This window comes from Cupressus sempervirens, chromosome 10 (genome assembly GCF_028749045.1).
Source record: "Cupressus sempervirens isolate cs-2001-9-10 chromosome 10, ASM2874904v1, whole genome shotgun sequence".
Classification (NCBI taxonomy): Eukaryota; Viridiplantae; Streptophyta; class Pinopsida; order Cupressales; family Cupressaceae; genus Cupressus; species Cupressus sempervirens.
Genome location: NC_143127.1, coordinates 783,965,885 through 783,982,815, shown reverse-complemented (window position 1 = coordinate 783,982,815; position 16,931 = coordinate 783,965,885).

The window sequence follows — 16,931 nt, the reverse complement described above, 5'->3', positions numbered from 1 at the left end:
TTTACCTATTCATCCATCATGAAAAAGAAACTTGCATCAATGAGAGAACATTCCCTTTTCTTGAATGAATATTTGATGGGTGGAGACTTGGACATATTAAATTAGATGTATGCCTTCAAATCTTGAATCCAAATTCTCAATTTCACAACTTGAGTTTCATGAACTAATCAGTTGGAAAATTTCTTATATTTTGGACTGTAATTTCTCTAAAAATGAGAGGCTTTGATTTATTTTATTACTCAATTTTAGATTCAATATTCTCGGTCATGCATAATTAAATATATAGGATAAAACATCATAATTGAGCTTGAAGCTCACTTAGGCACAAACTTGTAGGACAAGGAAAACCTGGATGACCTTTTCTTGGAAAATGTTGACCTAGTCAACCTTGTCCGTGCAATATTTTCTCAAAGTTTGATTGGGTCTAAGGGGTGTGATAAATCATAGAGGAAGAAAATGAAAGTTGAAGGAATCAAGCATAAAATATATTTGCACCTTAAAATTGCCAAAATAGGGTCTAATATAGCCTATACCCTCCATTTGGTAATTATTATAAGCTACAAGATTAATGAGATGGGGAGTGAATTAGTAATCTATTAGATTCATAATTTTACAAAATATGTAACCCAAATCATATCTATCAATTAACCATATAACCACATGCATTCAAATTAACCTTGTAAAGCAATAAGAAAAGTAACAAATAAAATCATCCACAAAATGAAACACAAGAACATCAAGATTATTCATGTGAAAACCATTCATTAGAGGGGAAAACTATGGTTGGAATGAACACCCACAAATATTTTTGCACTCTTCTAAAGTATGCTATATTAAAGGCCTGGCCATGTTAGGAGCTTACAATAATGTCTAGTTAAGAGTAGAACCTATTGGGAGCCACCTAGTTAAGGGGTTTTTCTTTAGTTTTTTTAGGAGTAACCTCAAGGAAGGATTTTGAAATTAAATCAAGGAGCCACGTGATGAAGAAATTTAATCTTCAGACCTATTTGGATCCTTCTTATCATGTTAGGATTAATTTGGTTAAGGTATTTGGCTTATAGAACCTATTTGGATTATACAAGTGAGCTGATTTGAAAGTATCACTTATCCTTTTCTTATGTAGAGCCATTTAAGAACATATTCTACCTCTTCTTGTAGATAATCAACTGATTACTTAATTGCACCTACCATTCACAATCTGCAAACTTGCAAATATAATAGCTTATAATATAAATACAAATTACACTAGTTAGGGTGGATACCACCTTAACCAAAATGTATTAGATTTGAATTTAATATATATCCTAAAAAAATGTATTATTAAATTCTAATCCATTATTTTTCGGATTCAATCAACCACCATAATCAACAACTTATCAATTTGACCAAGAACAACTGAGCTTTTTTCAAAATTTCCAATATACATGCATGACACCAAGAAATTTGATCATAATGGTTGATGCAATTCCAAATCATCATAACCTAATATTTCGACATCATTTTGACATCATCACAACACCTTTTATCATTAAATATTCACTAGAGTTAGCCATAATATCACCAATTAAGGATTAAACATAGATTTCTCTAAGTTTTCTATCAACTCCCTAAAAAATTATATTCAATTGATCAAAACCATATCTTCAAGTAAACCAAACATTATGTAATCACACATCATATATCTAGAGCCACAATACTTGAAACCAAATAGATTTAATAAACCAATTAAATCATTCAGCATCTGGCACTGGTTTCTTTTTCACAATTCAATAAATCACAAATCATTTCATACGTGTTGTCAGCCTATGTTATCGAAGAAATCTCATCTAGAGACATCTTTGAGTCTCCCATTCTGAAAAAACACTCTAATTCTTATTATAATATGATCACAACGTTTATTTCCACTTTTTAGATACTATAACAATACTCTAAATAAATTGTATATTGGAATAACTAATGTAGATTGTATTGATGAGATGTTATAGTACAAGTTTGATAGGTGATCAAGTATTGTGTTTTCATTGATGTCAACTTAAGTAATTTTGGTCTAAAGTTTACCAAGATCATTGTTCTATTGTATATAATTTGAAAATAAGTGGTACAATCATGTCACTAAAGGAATTAGTTTGTGCACTTGGAATTAGACACTTAGATATGTCTCTAGGTGTTGTGTATATGATCGCACAAGCTAGAAACAAGTTAGATTGAAGTATGTCAAAGAAAACAAAAATAATAGTTAGTGATACGTGATGAATGAGTTTATTATTCTATTAAGTCTATGATGAATTAGATGTTGTGGTTTTGGACATATGATGTAGACTTGGTTATTTGATTGGTATTTTTATTGCATAGTGTTCGGTTTACCAGAAGATATAATTTTTTTATCAATTATAGATCATTCTATGGAAAGCTAAAAGAACACTTATAATAGTTTATGGTTAATCTTTAATTGATAATTTTATGGTTGACTCTGATGAACATTTAAAGATCAACAATGTTATGATGATGTCAAAATGTTAGGTTTTGATGATTTGGTATTGAATTGATTTTTGTGATCAAAATTTTTGAATTCTTGCATATGTGTTGGAAAAAGTGAAAAAGCTTAGTTTTTATTGGTGAGGTCAAGTTGTGATGAAAATTAGAAGTCAAAAGAGATTGGAAAATGTTGGCTTATGGTTTAGTAATACATTTTGATAGGCCGTAGGTGAAATTATAATGTAATATGTTTTGGTTAAGGAGGTGGCCACCCTAATAGGTGATATGTGTATTTTTATTACAGTCGATTGTATTTGTATGTTTATAGATTTAATTTGTGGGTGTGGTTGAGAAATTTGTTGAATTTATACAAGAAGAAGAAGAAATTGATTTTAACTAGATCTGCAAAAGAAAAGGAGAAGTGTTATTACTAGATCATATTCCTTATTGAATCCTAATAGGTTCTCCAAAATAAATCTCTTAACCAGGTCACTCTTGACAAAGTGAGAAGGATCCTAATACATTTAATAGTTAATTCCCTTAACTAGCAGCTCATTAATTTGAGTTATAAATCCTCCAATGAGGTTACTCCTACTAGGGTAAAGCTCCAAACATGTATAAAGTAAAATCCACTAATTGTGTGACTCTTAACAGGGTCTACTATAATTGTAAGTGTGGGTTCCTAATAAGGCTAAGCCTTTAATTAGGCATACTTTAGAAGAGTATGAGTTAACTGTGGGTGTTAATTCCCACTATGGTTTTTCTCTCTAAGGGTTTCCATGTAATAAAATCTAGTGTTATTATATTAATTGTGTGAATGCTTTCATGTATTGTTTTTCTTATTTCTTCATGAGTTAACATTGGATAAATGTGGTTGAATACTTTGTTGAGTAGATCTAATTTGGGTTAGTAATTTGGTAATAAGGTGATTAAAGTTTAAATCTTAGAGATTACTAATTCACCCCCTCTTAGTATTCTTGGACCTAATAATACTTACACTATCAACCAATGTTACTTAATACGACATCAATAGCAACATAATAATTGATCAATTGAAGCTCAAAATTATACCACAAATCCTCTTCATCACAATCTGCATTGTTTGTGACAATAATATCCCACTTTTTCATTGATGGAAATGCTAACTATCTTGATAATAATAATTCTACCTTAATTGATGCAACATTCTTCTATTAGAAAGATTCAAGTATGGTACTAAGAGCGAGGGGGTGAATCAATACCATATAAATTTCAACTTTCATTAACTCACTAACATAAATCAATATTATGTCAACTAATTTCATTGATAGCTACTGATATTTCTGATAGTTGTAATATAATGCTAGTTTTCTGAAACATAAAGTAATAAACTTGCAATAAAGACAAACATGTAAGTCCATAACACAATATTTTGATCTTGTAGAATACCCTTGATTAGAGGGAAAATTTGCAGTGGGGATGGTACCCACAACTCACCGCTTTAGTAATAAGGTACTCGATTAAGAGCTCATACAAATATCATCTTTTGAATGACTACATTGTGTTAAAAGTGTCTAATACCCTATTAAGAGTATCAACAATCATATTACAGGCTAATTCATTAAGATATTGTATCCCATTTATATAGTGTTCACCTGGTTAAAAGATTTAGAATAAGTTCCAACCTAGAGCTCCTAAGTCCTATTAATGACTACCCAGTTAAGGGATTTGACAATCTTGTTGGCCAACTATTAAGAATAAAACAACAAGAATTTTGACATTTAATAGTCTTCTTCTAAAGCTTGATACATCCTTTGTGTTTCATGTTTGTTCTCTTTTACTCTATACTCTTCTTTTTAATAACCATGCAATTTTTCTATTTATTCATACATTCATCCTTTTTCCTTTTTCAATCTTCCTCCTCCATACTCTCCCTTGATCTTTCTTCCTCTGATTCCTTTTATATTCTTTCTTAACCTCATTCCTTGCAATTTTCTTCAACTAATTAGGGTTCCATAAGGTTACTTCATCAATATTCCAGAGATTATTTTTTTACTTTTCATAGCATCTCTGATAAGATTCTCTTTATTTAGATAACTCTTCCCTCATTCTGATAATGCCTTCAGTTTTCCAGAAGTTCCTTCCATTTTCCAATAGTGACTCCATTGAGTCTTTGCATTTTTTTCTAGCAATGACAACTTTGAAATCAAAATCATAATTTTGCTAACCAAATATGAGTGAGAATTATTTTTTCAAGTAACACCTAATATTACTCAAGTCTTCTCAGATCTTCTCCTCTCTTAGTACTTCTCCTCCTCTTCTTGGTAGCTTCTCCCTTCTTATTTTTATCCCCCTTAGATAAAAATTCCAAAGGAACCACACAACATGAGTCACCTTCTTTTGTAACCAAATTTCTCACCTCCAACTACTCACATTAAGAAATTGTCCCCTTAAAATCACTCCAACTAAAAATATATATTGATTCCACTTTATTGATCAATAAATAACATATCAGTACTTCTTTGGTAGGGTATGACCCTTGTCTTAGCTCTCAAATACTCAAAAGTATCCATACATAATGGCTTGGTGAAGAAATATGTAGTAGTTTATATTATATAATTGTATTTCTTTATTATCCAAGTACAATCTTCTACCTAGAAAGAATGCACCACCACTTGTGCTTTTACTATCATAAATGTTTCATGTCCAATATTCATTAGTTAACATTTGGAGATAAATCCCCTCCATGTATATTTCAAAGACCATATTATATAGTTCCTTTCAAGTATCTAACAATCCTTTTAATTACCATCATATGGGAGTCCTTAGAATTTGACCAAAATCTTGCCACTACTAAATTGCATGAGAAATATAGTCTCCTATGAACAACATAATAAAAGGTACCAATAATTCACATGTATAACGTCTCACTTAGTATACATTATTTATTAACCTTTGATAACTTACATTCTTTCACTATGGGGGTTTGAATCACTTTGGAATCTTTGATTCAAAATGCTTATGATACTTCCTTCACACACTTGGACTAATTAATGAAAATGTCATTTTATAACTATAAAAACTACAAACCAATAAAAAACTTAATCTCTCCTATCATTAAAATTTTAAATCCTTCATTTCTTCTACAAATTCCAAGCTCATTTCATCATCTCCTCCAAAAATTATATCATCCACAAGTACTTTGGCTATTAACAACTTATCACTTCAATCTTTAAATATACATTACTATCCTCACTAGTTCTTTTGAAACCAACCTTGATCAAATAAGACAAGAAAATTTCATACCATGCCTTTGGTTATTGTTTCAAACCATAATATTATTTCCATGACTTACCCACCATGTCCTTATCTTTTGATATTGTGGAACTATTTGGTTGTTCTGTGTAAACTTCTTCTTCTCGAACACCACTCTAAATATAGAGTTGACATCAATTGAAAAAAATTAAATTCCTTATAAGATGAATATGCAAGTATCATCCTTACCCCTTTAAGTCTTGCAAATGGTGGAAATATTTTTCCATAATCAAGTCCTTATTCTTCTACAAAAAGCTCGCAACCTAGTATTTATTTGTTCATGGTTACTTCTTTATCTTCATTTAATTTGTGTTAGAATTCTTTAGAATAACTAAGACTGGGGGGGGTAGATTAGTTATCCAAGTTCCAGATGTACTATTAAAACTTTTCACAGCTTAGTGAACCCCTAAAACATTTATCATCATGCATACATCCATAAGATTATGCAATCACTTAATACTTGTAGGTTGCTATCAAATCAATTTGTGGAAATGTAAACATGAAACATAACAAATTCAATAACACACTTGACACAATGATTTATGTGGAAACCCAATTTGGGAAAAATCACTAGTAACATGCTACTCTTTCTCACTCTTCTAAAGTGATGCCCTATGAAAGGCCAACCCTGTTAAAGGCTACAATGCGCACTATTAAATGTGACACAGTTAAATGATTTCAATCACCCTATTAGGAGTGAACCTTATTAGAGGACTTTAGACCATTCATGTGGAATGTCACTTGGATAAAGGATTTGCAAATGATTGTTAGGGCAGCCTTAATCCAAAGGATTTACCCTAGACTGATACAATTATTAGAGAGTAATAGTAAGGCTTGATCTGATAACAACTTACAACTCCATTTGTAGATTATAGATCTTTGTTTTAGTCCTCCATTTTGCTTGGCTTTCACACACTTTAGCTCCAATAGCTTGTTCACCCTTCAAGCATCCATACCCTTAAGCCTTCTTGCTTAACTTGCCAATGTGGATGCTTCACTTAGGTCACTAAATTAAGTAATACCCTAGACTCCTTGTCTTCCTTAGGTTCTCAAACATGACAACCTTTCCTTTTGACTAGCATCTCTATAAATAGAGAATTAAGACATTTTGTCATTCATCCTCCATCATCCAATTTAGGGTTAGGACAGATTAGGTAGGGTTCAATGAATCTGCCCCTTTTTTCATTTCATTTCCTTCTAGAAACTTCTCCTTCAATCCTCTTTGAATTTGCCTCAAAATGATTTACCATGAATTCTGTGCCACTAGCTCATCAATCTTATCTTCCACATGGTTCACATGATAATCCAAGAAATCAACTTTGACAACTTAGATCCATCAAATTCATGATCTTTCTAATAATGTTGACACTCAACATTAACTAGCTTTGATGCTTGGCATATATTGTATTCCTCAAAATCCATTGAAAAATTACTGAGCATGAACTAAAGTTTACTGGTGCTCAGCATCAACTAAACTTTACTCGGCATCAATTGTTTCACTCGGCATACATGCACTAAAATTGATTTCTGCTTGGCTCCAACTGATTTTTTGCTCGGCTTGCACTAAATTTTCTCGACACCTACTATCCACTTAGTCAAGCTTGGTAGGAAAACTTCATTTAACTTGTTCTTCTAAACTTGCTTAGTGTAATCAACCTTTGCAACCTTAAGTAGATTATCAATGCACTATGATATCACTGTCTTAGCTAATTCTTGTACTCCTTTTCGATATCATAACTCAACCTTTCCTCTAGGTACTATTGTTACATCATTTTGATCAAATCCTCTTCAATAATTAAATTAATTAAAGTACTTAAATCATATAAGTAGTTGTCTTACCAGCAAATAGCAGGTTCGACATTAGTGACAAAACAATGATTGAAACACATTTATCATCATGAACACCCACTTTTTTCCAATCACGTTTTTTATGTTGATCTTGGAACTAAATTCCATGTATAATTTTTCAGAGTTTTATTAATTTCTTCTTCCATAACCTTTATCCAATCATTACTCTTTAATTCTTCATTGAATCTCCTAGGCTCAAATTTAGAAATCAAACAATGACTCTCCTTGATTTTTCTTATGATTTGTAATCTTGAATTCTTATCTCTAATGATCTTATTAGTAGAGTGATTTAGCTTAACATATCTTGGAATTATAGGTTTAGGTCTTGGAGATTATTCATCTACAAGTTGAACTATTTCTTCTTCCTCATTATTTTTTTCAACAATTTCTTGCATCTCTAATTGCACATATATAATTTCTTAACTATTTTCAGCTTCATGTTTAATGTAATCATCAATGTTATCAAATCTATCTAGAAATTAGTCTACCTTCACATTTTCACTTTTAACCATCTTATTAGTTATTTTATTGAAATATTTATATGTCTTACTTTTGGTAGAGTACCCCAAGAAAATAACTTCATTACTCTTATCATCAAATATTATAGTGAATTAATCTCTCTTGTGTAACATCTACTACTAACTTTGTAAAATTCTTTATAATAGGATCACATTCATACCATAATTCATAAGGAGTCTTACCAATTCCTTTCTTCACTTATACCTAGTTCATAAGGTAGACTGAAGTATTGATAACTTCTCTCCAATACATGTTGGCTAAGTCTTCTTGAATCATCATGGTTCTGGTAGCATCAAACTATGTTTCTATTTCTTATTTTTGTAATCCCATCATGTTGTGGAGTTCTTGGTGTAGAAATCTATCTTTTGAATCCATTCTTGTTATAAATATTCAACAAACTCCCAAGAAGTATACTCTCCACCTATTTTAGATCTCAAACACTTCAAATTCTTGTCATTTTCATTCTCTACAAGTGGCATAAACACCTTGAACTTGTAGAATGCTTCATATTTATCTCTCAAGAAGGTTGCCCACATCATCCTTGAACATTAAAAAAAAAATGAAATACTTATCAACATAGTATCTTCTTATCCTCATAGGAAAAAAAAAATTTAGTATGTACTAAATCCAATAAACTCTCATATGAACATGGCTTTCTATTGAAAGTAGTACTAGTTAACTTACAAAATTGGCATTCCTTACTCATAATATTATCTAGTTGACTAGTGGCAGTAATCCTCTAACTACATTTGTCTTACTTACTATGACCAAGATATTAAAATTTACATGAAAATATCTTCTACATCATAGACAATTATCTTCAACTTTAAAAACCAAAATACTATTCATAGTAGTATTAGATGAAATAAGTTACCTTTTGTTTGTTATCTAGTAGAATCAAATCTCACGAGCTTCCTAGTATCCTACACATACATCCTTTGATATATAGATGATATCCTTTATTATTTAAATTACCAATACTTAGAAAGTTATGTTTTAAACCTTCCACAAGATAGACATCATTTGCCTTTCTTTTCCCATTTGAGAGATAGAGCCTTTACCTTTTAGCAAAAAGGGTGAATTGTTACCAAATATAACCACTCCACCTTGTTTCATCCAACTTGAGAATTTACTTTTTTCATCAATAATGTGATGTGAGTGTCCACTATCAACGATCCAATAATTATTATGATCCAAGTGTGAGACTAATGCTTTCTCACCTTTTGTGGTCTCTTCCTTGACTAAACCAGACACCACATCTTCTTCTTCACTATCATCTAATTCCTCATCTATTACACCTTCATATACTATAGCATAGAATTGCTTCTTTTCTTTATGTTCTTTTCTTTTTTGCACCATTAGGAAACCTAGAAATAGTAAATCATATCTTCTTCCATAAGAAATATTTTAAGGGTAGTTTTCCTTTGTACTTATCAGTACCTCCAGGAAAGCTCCTAGTAAGTAGAACTTCAAGTTCTTTCTACTTATTTTATTGATCAAAGATTGACTAAAGCTCCCTGGGAGCACCTATCTTTTTATCTTTCTTTTCTAGAGCTAAACAAAAAGAGGCCTTGAAATTTTCTTCAACTTTATCAATGTTGTTTCCAAAATTACTCATCTCAAAAGTAGTAGGCTTGCCAATCAATCCACTAATGGATACTTTTTCAATAGTTATCAACTTACAAATAGAAGAAAGTACGATGGCATAAGTAGGAAAAAAGGTTCTTAGAATTTTAATTACAACCTCTTCCTCATAAATGGTACCACTAGCTCTTTTTCTTAAACCAACAATTTCTTTATCATATGGCCATATTGAGAACTATTTTCTCCTTCTACCATTTTCATTCAATCAACTTTGCACATGTATATCTCCATTATAAATTAATTTAATCTTCTCCCAAACATCATATGCAATATCAAGTCTACAAACATCAAGTAAATCAATATAAAATAAAGTACTTACGATGGATTCTAATGCTTGAATGCTCTCTAGCTACACCTTTAATTGATATGCACTAAGAGTGTTGATAGGTGTAACATATTTTTTCTCAAAATTTGTTTAGAACTATGGACCCATTAGTTTTAGATAGATCTACATCTGATCACACAATATGAAATAGTTCTCCTTGGAAAAAAAATTGTACCTTTTTTCTTCATTATTCTAATCTTTTCCCCGAGTTACTCAAATTCCCACCGAGAGGACCTAGGCTCTAATATGAATTATAAGAATTCTAATGTCCAAAATTACTAAGAATTAGATGGATTAGTAATCAATTAGAATCAAACTTCTACCAAATATGTAACCCAGATCAAATCTTTCAATTAACCATACAAGCACATGCATTTCAATTAACCTTGTAAAGAAATAAGAAAAGTAACACGTAAAACCATCCAAAAAATATAACATGAGGATGCCAAGATTTTTCACATGGAAATGTTTGGTCAAAGGTAGAAAATAGGGTGGGAGTTAGTACCCACAAATATTTTTCATTCTTCTTAAGTACGCTCGGTTAAAGGCGTAACCCTTCTAGAAGATTACAATAATGTCCAATTAAGAGTAGACCCCATTATGAGTTACCTAGTTAAGGAATTTTCCTTTAATAATAGTAGGAGGTTTATCCTATTAGGAGTAACCATGTGAAAGGATTTTGAACTCAAATTGATAAGTCATTTTTTTAAGGGATTTACTCTTAAGACTTGTTAGGATCCTAATCACCCTATTAGGAGTGACCTGGTTAAGGTATTTATCTTGGATAAAATGATAGGATTCAACAAGTAGATGATCTAAAAGTATAACTTCTCATTTTCTTATATAGATCCAATTAGGCACAAATTCTACCTCTTCTTGCAAATAATTGACTAATTACTAGACCACACCTAGTAGTCATGATCTATAAACTTGTAAATACAATAGGTTGCAATGTAAATACAACTTTGACTAGTTAGGGTGACCACTACCTTAATCAAAATTTATTACATTTTAATTTCACCTTTTCCTTAAAAAAATGTATTATAAAACCCTAATCTAGCTAACCACTAAATTTAATTGCTCATTGATTTGACCAAGAATAACTAAGCTTCTTTACTTTTCCCAACATACATGCATGGCACCAAGAAATTTGATCATAATGATCAATTTAAGGTGAAATCATCATAACCAAATATTTCCACATCATTTCCATATTATGATGACACCTTTAATCATGAAAAAATAATTGCAATCATCCATAACATTGTTAGATAACTAAGAGAGGGGTGAATCAATTATTTATAGGCCCTTAGTTTTAATTTCAATAAAATAAAAACTTATACTTTCAATGGAAAAAATTAATAACAAATTTATAATTTTAGAATAATATCCAAATTATCATTACCAGTAAACTTTTAGCTTATACCGAGTATCAAAGCAACTAATTGTGTACTACATACTTCATGTATCAAGTTATAGCAATGAATAGTACAAACATCACATAACCATGAAATAACATGTAAAATAATCATTCACACATTTTTACATGGAGATTTTAACATGGAAACCTTGTTATAGGAAAAACCACCTAGAATTGGTAACCCAGAATTTTCACTCTTCTAAAGTGAGCTTGGTTAGGAGCCAACCTTATTAAAGGTTACATGGACATTGTTAAATGTGACCCTATTAGGAGATTTACACCAAAGATCATCTAGTCCTTATCACTCCTCAATTGAGTGGCCTTCTCTATAGGACTTACAAACATTTAATAGGATGTCACCTTAAAAAGGATTAACAAATAATATTGTTAAGTCCACTTGGTTAAGATATTTTCTACTACAATTGTAAGAAAGTGATAGTTAAATGATCTGATAAATAATGCAACTATATTTTCTATTTCATATCTCCATTTTTCTCATCCTTTATCCTAGTTTAGTCCTCCTTAGTTGATCCCTCTTTGGCTGATCCACTCACAAACATCAAAACTTTGCACTTATCTTGCTTAGTCTTGTAATACAGTCATGATCGATGTCCTTTTCTATTATCTCCTTCACAAGTGACTTTTATTAGCAATCGTAAACATCTCATTCATCTCTTAAATAGATAGGTTATTGTCTCTTAATTAGATTCTCCAATTTTTTTCCTCTTAATCATAACCATCTGATCATCCTTCATCTTAGGTTCATCGAATCTAGACACCCGATCCACATGATTTGACCTTGAACTTTGAACTTTCCTTTTGATCATTAAATCTCCTCCATCTGATCATAACTGACTCGACCCCTTTATTAAATTTTCTCATTTACTTCATCCTTATCTTATAAAATTCTCAATTAATCATTATTTCCACCAAAAGTTAGCCTCAAATTGATTCTTCTAGAAATTGTTCTTTGTTTTTCCTTGCTTAATTACTACTATGCACTTGGTTAACACTATAATTTCTCTCATTATATTGTTTCATTATTCACTTCCTTAATATATGCTCTATGACTACTATGGTCGCTTAGTGACTATTAGTCCTTCATTTACCGACCTCAATCTAGCTCAGTGCAACTTATTATTTCCTTGTCTATCCACTTCACAACTTCTTTTCTTCCTTACCAACCAAAGTAACTAGCTTGTGTATCATCTCAACACTTAATCAAATCAGCATTATCTTTCCAAGTTCTAACTCATCAAGTTCACATTCAAATCCACATACTTATCAACACTTTCTCCCATTTCATTTTCTTCTTCATCATTCAATCACCATTATCTCGATCAATCAACACTACATCCTTCAGATGATTTAGCACTTTAGTGAATTGACATAATGTCATACCTAATTAGGCTTGACATCAATTAAAAAATAAAAATTGATCTAACTATTCCACATACAATATCCCTTCTCTTCAGCATAATCATTTGGGACTAAAAATCTCCCCCTTTGGCATTAATGGCAACACATTCTTCAAAAATTTCTTCTTCGATTACAATCTCTCCCTTTATTTTACATTCTTCAATGAATCTAAACCTCTGATCAAGTTATTTGTTATGTTCTTACTTATCCTCCCCTTATGGTAATCTCTCCATAATTCAATCTGTCATTGGAAATTTCTTTTCTTGGGACCACATATTCGCCTCCTCCTTTGAATCATGCATATATAATCCCTCCTCCTATAATCATCATCTTTTCTCAATAATCTCTCCCCTTTTAACTATAATACCAAAGGCCAAACAACTTCCATTAGTATTAGGTCTACCAATCTTGTAACTATACTTTTCCATTTCTTTCTCCGCTATATTTTGTGTAGTTATACCTTGTACCTTGCATTTGTTGATTACATCTACTACTTTAAAATTATTTTCACAACTCTAGGATAGTTCCTAAAGAGTGAACTCCTGCAGCAACTCTTGAATAAATATTTTGATAAAACATGAAGTGATGTTAGGATAGCATCTTCCTCTAGTGAATATTGAATAGGGGAAGGACCCCTAGTTTACCTCTTAGATACTCAAAATCATCCTTAGGTAATGACTTGGTAAATATATCTGATATCTTCTCTTTAGACTTTACATATTGCAACTTTACTTATTTTTATTAAGCTTTCTCTCTTAGGTAGTGATACTTGATAGATATATGCTTTTTCTTTGAATGCATCATAGGATTCTTTGATATGCTAATAGCACTAGTATTGTCACAATATATTGTTCTAGGATCAATGGCTTCCTCTTACATATCTTCCCATGATTATTTAATCCATACAATATTTGAGTGATTGATTGCAGTAGCTACATATTCAACTTCAAAAGTAGACCATGAGATGTAGCTCTGCTTCTTTCTTATCCATGTCACCAATATTTCTCCTAAAATTAGAGCTCATCCACTAGTACTCTTTCTATCATCAAAATTTCCTACCTAGTTAGCATCAGTGTAGACTCTCAACTCAAAATCTCCATCTTTCTTGTACCATAATCCATAATCTTCAGTTACTTCTAAAGATTATTTTCATTGTATTCATATGTGTCTCCTTGGGATTGGTTGAAATTATTCCTACTATTCCAACTAAGTGTGTAATATCAAGTATGCTATGATCTACATACTGCAATTTCCCAATCATAGATTTGTATAGCATCTCATTCACTTTTGTCATGTTATCTTCCTTAGACAATTTATAGCCAGTGACCATGGGTGTTCCTTATGGTCTTGATTCTTCCATAACTAATGTTTTCAATATCTCCTTGATGTATTTGAACCAAGTAATGTATACTGCACCTTTAACTTGTTGAACTTGTAAGCCAATAAAGTATTTTATATCATGAAACATTAACATTTCAAACTCTTTCCTCATTCCATTAGCGCAAGACTTACACATCAATTTATTTCCTCCAAATATAATATCATCAAAAAATATTTTTGTTATTAAGACAATATCTTCAACTTCATTCTTCAAGTATACATTCCTATTGTCACTACTACTTACTTATGATCAAATAAGAATATAACCATTCTTATCATTCTTGGGGTGCCTTCTTTAATTCATACAAAGATTTGTTCAGTTTATATGCCATGCTCTTCTGGTCCTTTTCCATAAATCCTTTACGTTGTTCAATAAACACCTTCCTCCATAATTCCATTCAAAAATGAAGACTTGATATCCATTTGATAGACCTTGAATCTTTTGTATGTTGCATATGCATGTAGTACTTTTGCTCCTTCCAATCTTGCAATGAGGGAAAACATTTCATCATAATCAATTCTTTCTTCCTCTACACATCTTTTACATACTAGTCTTTCTTCATATCTTAAAAAATTTCCATTTTCATTCAACTTATTCCTAAAAATCCATTTTTTCCCAATGACATTGTTTTCCTTGTGTTTTGGTACTAAAAATCCATTTTGTCCCAATGAAATTATTGTCCTTGTGTTTTGGTACTAATGTATTGGATGTTTTCAATATCTCCTTGATGTATTTGAACCGAGTAATGTATACTCCACCTTTAACTTGTTGAACTTGTAAGACAATAAAGTATTTTATGTCATGAAACATTGACATTTCAAAATCTTTCCTCATTCCATCAGCAAAAGAATTACACATCAATTCATTTCCTCCAAATATATTATCATCAAAAAATATTTTTTTTATTAAGACAATATCCTCAACTTCATTCTTCAAGTATACATTACTATTGTCATTACTACTTACTTCTGATCAAATAAGAATGTAACCATTCTTATCATGCTTGGGGTGCCTTCTTTAACTCATACAAAGATTTGTGCAGTTTATATGCCATGTTCTTCTAGTCCTTTTCCATAAATCCTTTAGGTTGTTCAATGTAAACATCTTCCTCCATAATTCCATTCAAAAATGAAGACTTGATATCCATTTGATAGATCTTGAATCTTTTGTATGTTGCATATGCAAGTAGTACTTTCGCTCCTTCCAATCTTGTAATGAGGGAAAACATTTCATCATAATCAATTCTTTCTCCCTCTACACATCTTTTACATACTACTGTTTCTTCGTTTCCTAAAAATTTTCCATTTTCATTCAACTTATTCCTAAAAATCCATTTTGTCTCAATGACATTATTGTCCTTATGTTTTGGTACTAAAAATCCATTTTGTCCCAATGAAATTATTGTCCTTGTGTTTTGGTACTAATGTATGAGATGTTTTCAATATCTCCTTGATGTATTTGAACCGAGTAATGTATACTCCACCTTTAACTTGTTGAACTTGTAAGCCAATAAAGTATTTTATGTCATGAAACATTGACATTTCAAAATCTTTCCTCATTCCATTAGCAAAAGACTTACACATCAATTCATTTCCTCCAAATATATTATCATCAAAAAATATTTTTGTTATTAAGACAGTATCCTCAACTTCATTCTTCAAGTATACATTACTATTGTCGTTACTACTTACTTCTAATAAAATAAGAATGTAACCATTCTTATCATGCTTGGGATGCCTTCTTCAATTCATACAAAGATTTGTGCAGTTTATATGCCATGTTCTTCTAGTCCTTTTCCATAAATCCTTTAGGTTGTTCAATGTAAACATCTTCCTCCATAATTCCATTAAAAAATGAAGACTTGATATCCATTTGATAGATCTTGAATCTTTTGTATGTTGCATATGCAAGTAGTACTTTCACTCCTTCCAATCTTGCAATGAGGTAAAACGTTTCATCATAATCAATTCTTTCTTCCTCTACACATCTTTTACATACTACTCTTTCTTCGTTTCCTAAAAATTTTCCATTTTCATTCAACTTATTCCTAAAAATCCATTTTGTCCGAATGACATTATTGTCCTTGTGTTTTGGTACTAAAAATCCATTTTGTCCCAATGAAATTATTTTCCTTGTGTTTTGGTACTAATGTATGAGATGTTTTCAATATCTCCTTGATGTATTTGAACCGAGTAATGTATACTCCACCTTTAACTTGTTGAACTTGTAAGCCAATAAAGTATTTTATGTCATGAAACATTGATATTTCAAAATCTTTCCTCATTCCATTAGCAAAATACTTACACATCAATTCATTTCCTCCAAATTTATTATCATCAAAAAATATTTTTGTTATTAATACAATATCCTCAACTTCATTCTTCAAGTATACATTACTATTGTCATTACTACTTACTTCTGATCAAATAAGAATGTAACCATTCTTATCATGCTTGGGGTGCCTTCTTTAATTCATACAAAGATTTGTGCAGTTTATATGCCAGTTCTTCTATTCCTTTTCCATAAATCCTTTAGGTTGTTCAATGTAAACATCTTCCTCCATAATTCCATTTAAAAATGAAGACTTGATATCCATTTGATAGACC